Here is an 11892-nt window from a genome sequence, read left to right as displayed (position 1 = left end):
ACTTAAGTGATGCCCAATTTACTCTGGCTCTGGGTGGTTAGGGCTTTTCTCCTCGCTAGGAATTTTCTCTCAAAGGCTTCAAGGTGGGTTGCTCTCAAACGACAAAAGCCGTGCACTGAAATCTGAGCAGCCAACCGTTTATGGTTGTAGGGGGTGGGCTATTTATAGCCACTTGGCAACCCGACCGGATTTGTCCGAAATGACCCTGGGTCACTAAGGAACTGACACGTGTCGCAACGGTCAGATTTCAAACTCTCATGGAAACTTTACTTGGGCTACAAGCAAAGCTGACTTGTCCGGCTCTGGACAAGATTCTCTCTCATTGTCTTCACTCGAAGACATAGGTTTTTGGTTTAGGCATCACTTCAGTCATTCTGACTGGTTCTCCTGGACCCCACTTAACAGTACGGTGGTTCCTATGACTCAACACAAGATAAAAAGAACTACGAAAGATCTAAGTCTTCGAGCTCCATAGGCTTCATAACGTGTCTTCTTTTGTCATAGTCTTCAATGTGAATATCTTCATATACCACCTTTGACTTCAATGTCTTCATACATTTTTAGGGGTCATCTCTGGTAGTAAAACCGAATCAATGAGGGACTTCTACCTGTGTTATCCTGCAATTCTCACACACACATTAGTCCCTCAACTAGGTTTGTCGTCAATACTCCAAAACCAACTAGGGGTGGCACTAGATGCACTTACAGCATCCGTCCCGGTCTCCCAGTTCTTTCCGTTGTCCGTTCTGAGCCCAGACACACTTGCACGCGCCCGCGGCACGTCCGAAATATTATTTTATAGGCGGCCGGAAAATGTTCTCGGAATGGGATGAAAGTTGGTGTGTGGTCTTATTATAGTGTAGATAGACCGCCTGCCAAGTTTCATCGCATTCGGAGTTCGTTCGATGCCCCAACGGATAAATATAGCGACAATATAGTCGGTCAAATTGCCGGATGTTTTCAGTCTCCGGAATCTGTTGCCGGGCTTTCCCTCTCTTTCCTCCGTAGACCATCTACACAGTCCACTACCTACCACCAGGCCCAACCTAACCTCTCTCGTCAGTCTGTGGCCCTCCTCACGCGCGCGTCCGAAAGCTGTCCCGGACCCGACCCGGGCAGTCGTCACCAACGAGTCCGGATCATCCCTAAACATCTACAAAACATCACCGTTTTCTTATTTGCACTCCCCTAGCTTTTTATCTCAACCGTACCATTTTATTCGGATGGTCCAAATACCCCTTCCTTTTCCCTATATAAAACCCCTAGTCCTAAACTAGTCTAACCCTAAAATCTAGGACATTTGTCCCTTACCCCGCCGCCGCCGCATCTTCATCGGGATCCATCCCGAGCCAACCCGCGCCTCCTTCCTCCACTGTTTTTCCTCGATCCAATCACCAGCAGCTCCATAGACGCCCTCCTCCACCGGCAGCTGGCCTCCGCCGGCGACCATCTCTAGCAGGCCCGTGACGCAGCCTCCTCCCTGTTGGATCCTGAGACCATGCCCCCACTCGATCTCGACCAGGAGGGGCCCGAGCTCCTCGCCCGCATCTTCCCGCCTCCTGTGTCCTCCCGTCTCCGATCACGCAAACTGCCGGAGAGCTCCGGTGAGCAATAGGTCAAACGCGATGCTGCCCCGAGCCGCTTCCGCGCCATCCCTCGTCGCGCCGACCAGCAGCAGGGAACGAGCCACCGCCATGGGAACCAAGCTCCAAGTTCCTGCTCGCCCGCGCCAAGTCCATCTACGAGAAGCAGTCGCCCGCATCCGGCCATGCATACGGCGAGGATCGGCCATCCCATGACCCAGATCCGCTGCGCGCCCGGTTCTACGCCCTCCGTCCTTCGCTGCTGCACCGGAGATCCCTGACGCCGTTGCTCTGCTTTGCTTCTTCTAGAGTAGAGGACGACGCATCAGGGAGCGCTCGTCGTGTCCAGCCGCGTTGACCGCCATGTCATCATCGCAGGCTTCCACAACACCAAGTTCCAGCCCCTCGCTTCACCTCTGGATCGATTGAGCCGCTACCCTGTTTTCGGCCCAGCTAGAGCCACCTCAGCCGGCTCCCCTACGATTCCCGCTTGGTCCTCTTCCAGAGCCGGCCCAGCTCTAGTTTCTGCCAGATCTGGCCGATGTGAGCATCCACCCAGCCCCCACTGTGCACTGTTGGGCTAGCTAGATTTGGTCCATATAGTGTTTTTTTTCTCGGGACGAATTTAGCTATTATCCAGTTTTTCTAGTTTTGCAGAAAAACCACGATGCGGCTATATCTCCCACGTGCCGGAGCACGACTTAGAGGCATAACTGCATAGTAGGCATGTCGCAAGAGGGGTAATCTTTACACATCCCATGTACTGAATAAGAAAGAGATAAAGAGTTGGCTTACAATCGCCACTTCACATAATACATTCATATAGCATTACATCATCCAGATACAATCAAGGTCCAACTACGGAACCAAATGAAGAAAGACAACCCCTGATGCAAAAGATCCCCGATCTCCCCGAGTGGGCTCCACTACTGATCGACTGGAAACGAAACAACACAACGAACACGACCTTCATCGAGCTCATCCTTGATCTCAGCTGCGTCATCTGCACTGGTATCAACGGCACCTGCAACTGGTTTTCGAAGTAATCTGTGAGTCACAGGGACTCAGCAATCTCACACCTTCGCGATCAAGACTATTTAAGCTTATGGGTAGGAAAAGGTAGTGAGGTGGATCTGCAGCAAGAACTAGCATATATGGAGGCTAACTTATGCAAATGAGAGCGAGAAGAGAAGCAAAGATCGGTCAAGAAGCTAAAATGATCAAGAAGTGATCATGAAGCTACTTACGTTCAAGCATAACGCGAAACTGTGTTCTCTTCCCGGACTCCACCAAAAAGAGACCGTCACGGCTACACACGCGGTTGATTCATTTTAATTAAGTTAAGTGTCGAGTTCTCTACAACCGGATATTAACAAATTCCCATCTTCCCATAACCACAGGCATGGCTTCCGAAAGTTCAAAACCCTGCAGGGGTGTCCCAACTTAGCCCATCACAAGCTCTCACGGTCAATGAAGGATATTCCTTCTCCCAGGAAGACCCGATCAGACTCGGAATCCCGGTTTACAAGACATCTCGACAATGGTAAAACAAGTCCAGCAAGACCACCCGCTGTGCCGACAAATCCCGATAGGAGATGCACATATCTCGTTCTCAGGGCACACCGGATAAGCTAAGCGTACAGGAGCCAACGTAACCCAAGTTGCCAAGGGATGGCCCTGCATGGTGTTCTAGTTTGGACCAACACTCAGTGGAGCACTGGCCCAGGGGTTTAAAATAAAGATGACCCTTGAGTCTGCAGAACCCAAGGAAAAAGGCTTAGGTTCCAAATGGTAAAACCAAGGTTGGGCCTTGCTGGAGGAGTTTTATTCAAGGCGAACTGTCAAGGGGTCCCCATTATAACCCAACCGCGTAAGCAATGCAAAATCAAGGAACATAACACCGGTACGACGGAAACTAGGGCGGCAAGAGTGGAACAAAACACCAGGCATAAGGCCGAGCCTTCCACACTTTACCAAGTATATAGGTGCATTAAAGTAAACAAGATATATAATAATGATATCCCAACAATAACCATGTTCCAACATGGAACAAACTCCATCTTCACCTGCAACTAGCAACGCTATAAGAGGGGCTGAGCAAAGTGGTAACATAGCCAAACAATGGTTTGCTAGGAAAGGTGGGTTAGAGGCTTGACATGGCAATATGGGAGGCATGATAAAGCAAGTGGTAGGTATCGCGGCATAGCAATAGAGCGAGCAACTAGCAAGCAAAGATAGAAGTGATTTCGAGGGTATGGTCATCTTGCCTGAGATCCCGCAAGGAAGAAGAACGAGTCCATGAAGAAGACAAACGGACGTAGTCGCCCGCATCCGGCCATGCATCTGGCGAGGACCGGCCATCCCATGACCCAGATCCGCAGCGCGCCCGGTTCCACGCCCTCCGTTCTTCGCCGCCGCGCCAGAGATCCCTGACGCTGCTGCTCTACTTTGCTTCTTCTAGAGAAGAGGACGACGCATCAGGGAGCGCTCGTCGTGTCCAGCCGCGTTGACCGCCACATCATCATCGCGGGCTTCCACAACGCCAAGTTCCAGCCCCTCGCTTTGCCTCTGGATCGACCGAGCCGCTGCCCTGTTTTCGGTCCAGCCAAAGCCACCTCAGCCGGCTCCCCTACGATCCCCGCTTGGGCCTCTTCCAGAGCCGGCCCGACTCCAGTTTCTGCCAGATCTGGCCGATGTGAGCATCCGCCCAGGCCCCACTGTGCACTGTTGGGCTAGACAGATTTGGCCCATATAGTTTTTTTTGGGACGAATTTAGCTATTATCCAGTTTTTCCAGTTTTACAGAAAAACCCTCATACATCATGCATATAATAACTTCACAACCGTGCATCATATGTAAATAAGTTATATATGTAAAATGCTTAGTATTTCATATAGATTCATAATATGCAATTTCACCCATGTTTAAAATGTTTAAAATGTTGTTTGATTAAATTTTCTCATATAGCATGCTAAAATGGATTATTTCATAACTAAATAACCATAGCTCCACTTGAAATAAACTTTATATGTAAATGCGGTAGAAAAATGCCTAGTTTAACATGGTGGCCTTACTTTGCATGTTTAAAAACTCTAAAATATGGTTTAGGGCAGAACAGTACCAAATCCATAAATTGCACATGAGGATTTTTCCGGACTTGTTGTTTGTTGTTTCGGCCTCATTTAAACTTGCCTAGGTAGGTAGTTATCATTTGCTTCACCTCTTGCCATGTTAATCTACATTTAATATTGTTGGGTACATAAACGAGATCGAACTAAATAACTTGAATGTGGTGTTCCGTCATTATGCAACTCGTTGCATATTTTGCTCCACTTAACTTGTAGTGTTGTTTGTGCACTTTGCCATGCCATGCTTCATTAAACCAGACATGCATCATACTTGGTTGTGCATTGATGTCTACTACACAACCTTCTTCTTGTAGACGTTGTTGGGCCTCCAAGTGCAGAGGTTTGTAGGACACTAGCCAATTTCCCTCAAGTGGATGACCTAAGGTTTACCAATCCGTAGGAGGCGTAGGATGAAGATGGTCTCTCTCAAACAACTCTGCAACCAAATAACAAAGAGTCTCTTGTGTCCCCAACACGCCCAATACAATGGTAAATTGTATAGGTGCACTAGTTCAGCGAAGACATGGTGATACAAGTGCAATATGGATGGTAGATAAAGGTATTTGTAATCTGAAATTATAAAAACAGCAAGGTAATTAATGGTAAAAGTGAGCGTAAACGGTATTGCAATGTGTTGAAACAAGGCCTAGGGTTCATACTTTCGCTAGTGCAAGTTCCCTCAACAATACTAATATAATTGGATCACATAACTATCCCTCAACATGCAACAAAGAGTCACTCCAAAGTCACTAATAGCGGAGAACGAACGAAGCTATTATGGTAGGGTACGAAACCACCTCAAAGTTATTCTTTCCAATCAATCCGTTGGGCTATTCCTATAAGTGTCACAAACAGCCCTAGAGTTCGTACTAGAATAACAACTTAAGACACAAATCAACCAAAACCCTAATGTCACCTAGATACTCCAATGTCACCTCAAGTATCCGTGGGTATGATTATACGATATGCATCACACAATCTCAGATTCATCTATTCAACCAACACATAGGACCTCAAAGAGTGCCCCAAAGTTTCTGCCGAAGAATCATGACGAAAACGTGTGCCAACCCCTATGCATAGGTTCATGGGCGGAACCCGCAAGTTGGGCACCAAAACATACATCATGTGAATCACGTGATATCCCATTGTCACCACAGATATGCACGGCAAGAAATACATCAAGTGTTCTCAAATCTTTAAAGACTCAATCCTATAAGATAACTCCAAAGGGGAAACTCAATTCATTACAAGAGAGTAGAGGGGGAGGAGAAACATAAGATCCAACTATAATAGCAAAGCTCGCGATACATCAAGATCGTATCACCTCAAGAACACGAGAGAGAGAGAGATAAAACACATAGCTACTGGTACATACCCTCGGCCCCAAGGGAGAACTACTCCCTCCTCGTCATGGAGAGCACCGGGATGATGAAGATGGCCACCGGAGAGGGATTCCCCCCTCCTGCAGGGTGCCGGAACGGGTCTAGATTGGCTTTCGGTGGCTACGGAGGCTTCTGGCGGCGGAACTCCCGATCTATTGTGCTCTCCGATGTTTTTAGGGTATATGGAGATATATAGGTGGAAGAAGTACGTCAAGGGGCCCACGATGGGCCCACGAGGGTGGAGGGCGCGCCCAGGGGGGTGGGCGCGCCCCCCTACCTCGTGGCCTCCTCGAAGCTTCCCTTATGTGCACCTCAAGTCTTCTGGGATTCTTTCCTTCCAAAAATGGGCTCCGTGAAGTTTCAGATCAATTGGACTCTGTTTGGTTTTCCTTTTCTTCGAAACCCTAAAACAAGGTAAAAACAAAAACTGGCACTGGGCTCTGAGTTAATAGGTTAGTCCCAAAAATGATATAAAAGTGTATAATAAAGACCATAAACATCGAAAACAGTACATAATATAGCATGGAGCAATAAAAAATTGTAGATACGTTGGAGACGTATCAGCATCCCCAAGCTTAATTGTTGCTCGTCCTCGAGTAGGTAAATGATAAAGACAGAATTTTTGATGCGGAGTGCAACTTGGCATGATTTCAATGTAATTCTTCTTAATTGTGGCATGAATATTCAGATCCAAAATATTCAAGATAAAAGTTCATTTTGACATAAAAATAATAATACTTCAAGCATACGAACTAAGCAATTATGTCCTCTCGAAATAACATGGCCAAAGAAAGTTCATCCCTACAAAATCATATATTTTAGTCATGCTCCATTTTCGTCACACAAGAATGCTCTCATCATGCACAACCCCGATGACAAGCCAAGCAATTATTTCATACTTTAGTAATCTCAAACTCATAAACCTTCACGCAATACATGAGCGCGAGCCATGGACATAGCACTATGGGTGGAATAGAATATGATGATGGGGGTTATGTGGAGAAGACAAAAAGGAGAAAGTCTCATATCAACGAGGCTAATCAATGGGCTATGGAGATGTCCATCGATTGATGTCGATGCAAGGAGTAGGGATTGCCATGCAACGGATGCACTAGAGCTATAAATGTATGAAAGCTCAACAAAAGAAACTAAGTGGGTGTGCATCCAACTTGCTTGCTCACGAAGACCTAGGGCACTTGAGGAGGCCCATTGTTGGAATATACAAGCCAAGTTCTATAATGAAAATTTCCCACTAGTATATGAAAGTGACAAAACAAGAGACTCTCTATCATGAAGATCATGGTGCTACTTTGAAGCACAAGTGTGGCAAAGGATAGTAGCATTGTCCCTTCTCTCTTTTTCTCTCATTTTCATTTTTTTATTTTTTATTTTTTTGGGCCTTCTCTTTTTTATGGCCTTTCTCTTTTTTTGGACCTTCTCTTTTTTATGGCCTTTCTTTTTTTTATTCCTCACTTGGGACAATGCTCTAGAAAATGATGATCATCACACTTCTATTTATTTACAACTCAATGATACAACTCGATACTAGAACAAAGTATGACTCTATATGAATGCCTCCGGCGGTGTACCAGGATATGCAACGGACCAAGAGTGACATGTATGAAATAATTATGAATGGTGGCTTTCCCACAAATACTATGTCAACTACATGGTCATGCTAAGCAATATGACAATGATGAATGTGTCATGATAAACTGAATGGTGGAAAGTTGCATGGCAATATATCTCGGAATGGCTATGGAAATGCCATAATAGGTAGGTATGGTGGCTGTTTTGAGGAAGATATAAGGAGGTTTATGTGTGAAAGAGCGTATCATATCTCGGGGTTTGGATGCACCGGCGAAGTTTGCGCCAACTCTCAATGTGAGAAAGGGCAATGCACGGTACCGAAGAGGCTAGCAAGGATGGAAGGGTGAGAGTGCGTATAATCCATGGACTCAACATTAGTCATAAAGAACTCACATACTTATTACAAAAATCTACAAGTCATCAAAAACCTCGGCACTACGCGCATGCTCCTAGGGGGATAGATTGGTAGGAAAAGACCATCGCTCGTCCCCGACCGCCACTCATAAGGAGGACAATCAAATAACACCTCATGTTTCAAATTTGGTACATAATGTTTACCATACGTGCATGCTACGGGACTTGCAAACTTCAACACAAGCATTTCTCAATTTCACAACTACTCAACTAGCATGACTTTGATATTATTACCTCCATATCTCAAAACAATCATCAAGCATCAAACTTCTCTTAGTATTCAAAACAATCATAAGAAGATTTTACTAATCTTGAATACCTAGCATATTAGGATTTTAAGCAAATTACCATGCTATTTAAGACTCTCAAAATAATATAAGTGAAGCATGAGAGTTCATCTATTTCTTTCCACCATGCTCTAAAAGATATAAGTGAAGTACTAGAGCAAACAATAAACTACTCCGAATGATATAAGTGAAGATCAATGAGTAGTCGGATAATTATGCAACTATGTGAAGACTATCTAACATTTAATAATTTCAGATCTTGGTATTTTATTCAAACAGCAAGCAAAACTAAATATAATAAAAATACACTCCAAGCAAAACACATATCATGTGGTAAATAAAAATATAGCTCCAAGTAAAGTTACCGATGAACGAAGAAGAAAGAGGGGATGCCTTCCGGGGCATCCCCAAGCTTAGGCTCTTGGCTATCCTTGAATATTAACTTGGGGTGCCTTGGGAATCCCCAAGCTTAGGCTCTTTCCACTCCTTATTCCATAGTCCATCGAATCTTTACCCAAAACTTGAAAACTTCACAACACAAAACTTAACAGAAAACTTGTAAGCTCCGTTAGTATAAGAAAATAAATCACCACTTAGGTACTGTTGTGAACTCATTATAAATTAATATTGGTGTAATATCTACTGTATTCCAACTTATATATGGTTCATACCCTCTGATACTACTCATAGATTCATCAAATAAGCAAACAACACATTGAAAACAGAATCTGTCAAAAACAGAACAGTCTGTAGTAATCTGGATCAAACGTATACTTATGGAACTCATAAAATTCTCAACTAAATTGCTGGACCTGAGGAATTTATCTATTAATCATATGCAAAAATAATTAACTAAATAGCACTCTCCAAATAAAAATGGCAGCAATTCTTGTGAGCGCTAAAGTTTCTGTTTTTTACAGCATGATCAACAAGACTTTCCCGAAGTCTTCCCAAAGGTTCTACTTGGCACAAACACTAACTAAAAGCATAAAACCACATCTAAACACAGGCTATATGAATTATTTATTACTAAACATAAACAAAAATCAAGTAATAAAAATAAAATTGGGTTGCCTCCCAACAAGCGCTATCGTTTAACGCCCCTAGCTAGGCATGATGATTTCAACGACGCTCACATAAAGGATAAGAATTGAAACATAAAGAGAGCATCATGAATAGTATGACTAGCACATTTAAGTATAACCCACTTCCTATGCATAGGGATTTTGTGAGCAAACAACTTATGGGAACAATAATCAACTTGCATAGGAAGGTAAGACGAGCATAACTTCAAAATTTTAAGCACGTCGAGGGGAAATTTGATATTATTGCAATTCCTACAAGTATATATTCCTCCCTCATAATAATTTTCAGTAGCATCATGAATGAATTCGACAATATAACTAGCACCTAAAGCATTCTTTTCATGATCTACAAGCATAGAAAATTTACTATTCTCCACATAAGCAAGATTCTTCTCATTCGGAATAGTGGGAGTATCATAAGAGACTCGAATACTATAAATTGTTTCCACATTAAAAGAGTAATGTTCAGAAAAGGGGTAACCATAATCATGACAAGTTTTATAAATATAATCCTCACTACTTTTTATAGCATATGTATCATCACAATAATTATCGTAAGTAGGAGGCATGTTATTATCATTATAAATTTGCATATCAAAACTTGGGATACTAAAAATATCATCTTCATTAAGCGTAGCATCCCCAAGCTTGGGACAAACATTAATTGCAGCAAATATATTCTCAAAAACATCATCTTCATCAAACATAGCATCCCCAAGCTTGGGCCTTTTCATATTATAAGCATAATCACTCTCATCATTAATAGTATGGATAGCACCAATAGTATAGCAATTATCATATTCTTCCAAGCAAGTGCCAAAAAGATTTTCAAGATCATAAGAAGTATCATTATCTTCCACAATTATATTTTCATGAGGCACAATAGTAATAGGAGCAGCACTATTTGGGGGAGATATCTTTTTACCTCTCTTCCTTTTTCTTTTCTTCTTCTTCACCACATCATGTGTGGGTTCAATCCTCTTTTTGGAGCTCCTTATTAACGAGATTGGTTGAACAGGAGGCTCCTCCTCATTACCTGATTCATCATAAGAAATAGTAGGAGGATATTGGGAAGTCTTTTCCCTTTCATTAGTATTCTCTTCATCTTCTATTTGTTTTCCTTTCTTTATGTAATTGGCAATATAAGGATTTTCAATACAATTCACCGCAAAATACATATAAATTTCCTCTAGATCAAAACCAAGAAGTTTATAATGGGCAAATTCCGGAAGATAGTTAGTTATACGTTTCATTTCTTCATAGCCTATAAGCAAACTAAGTTCATTATAGTGTGCAAGGGAAATCAAGTCATCACAATTTTTGGACACGATTAGATCATGAAACAATTTGCATCGGATAGCTAAATGACCACTTTCATTGCAAAGTCCACAAGTACGGCCAAGAAAATTTAAATTTTCAGCACAATCATCTAGCCTTTCTTGCAACAATTTAGTTTCTAAGTACTTATGCCTCATGCAATATCTATCTTCCCTATTTGGTGTGTACTTACAAACCCAATGCACTCCACAAAAAATGACATGTTTATAGGAGACATTTTCATCATAACTAGTGCAATCATCATTAGTATCATGGATATTCAAAGTATTCGTACTAACAACATTGCAATCATGCTCATCATTCAAAGATTTAGTGCCAAACATTTTATAGACTTCTTCCTCTAGCACTTGAGCACAATTTTCCTTTCTATCATACTCACGAAAGATATTAAAAAGATGAAGCGTATGAGACAAACTCAATTCCATATTTTTGTAGTTTTCTTTTATATACTAAACTAGTGCTAAAACAAGAAACTAAAAGACTCGATTGAAAGATCTAAAGATATACCTTCAAGCACTCACCTCCCTGGCAACGGCGCCAGAAAAGAGCTTGATGTCTACTACACAACCTTCTTATTGTAGACGTTGTTGGGCCTCCAAGTGCAGAGGTTTGTAGGACAGTAGCAAATTTCCCTCAAGTGGATGACCTAAGGTTTATCAATCCGTAGGAGGCGTAGGATGAAGATGGTCTCTCTCAAACAACCCTGCAACCAAATAACAAAGAGTCTCTTGTGTCCCCAACACACCCAATACAATGGTAAATTGTATAGGTGCACTAGTTCGGCGAAGACATGGTGATACAAGTGCAATATGGATGGTAGATAAAGGTATTTGTAATCTGAAATTATAAAAACAGCAAGGTAACTAATGGTAAAAGTGAGCGTAAATGGTATTGCAATGCGTTGAAACAAGGCCTAAGGTTCATACTTTCACTAGTGCAAGTTCCCTCAACAATACTAACATAATTGGATCACATAACTATCCCTCAACATGCAACAAAGAGTCACTCCAAAGTCACTGATAGCGGAGGACGAACGAAGAGATTATGGTAGGGTACGAAACCACCTCAAAGTTATTCTTTCCAAT

Source organism: Triticum aestivum, chromosome 7A (genome assembly GCF_018294505.1).
Source record: "Triticum aestivum cultivar Chinese Spring chromosome 7A, IWGSC CS RefSeq v2.1, whole genome shotgun sequence".
In the NCBI taxonomy this organism is placed as follows: domain Eukaryota; kingdom Viridiplantae; phylum Streptophyta; class Magnoliopsida; order Poales; family Poaceae; genus Triticum; species Triticum aestivum.
The sequence above is the reverse complement of the archived record's forward strand: the minus strand, read 5'-3'. Positions refer to the sequence as shown.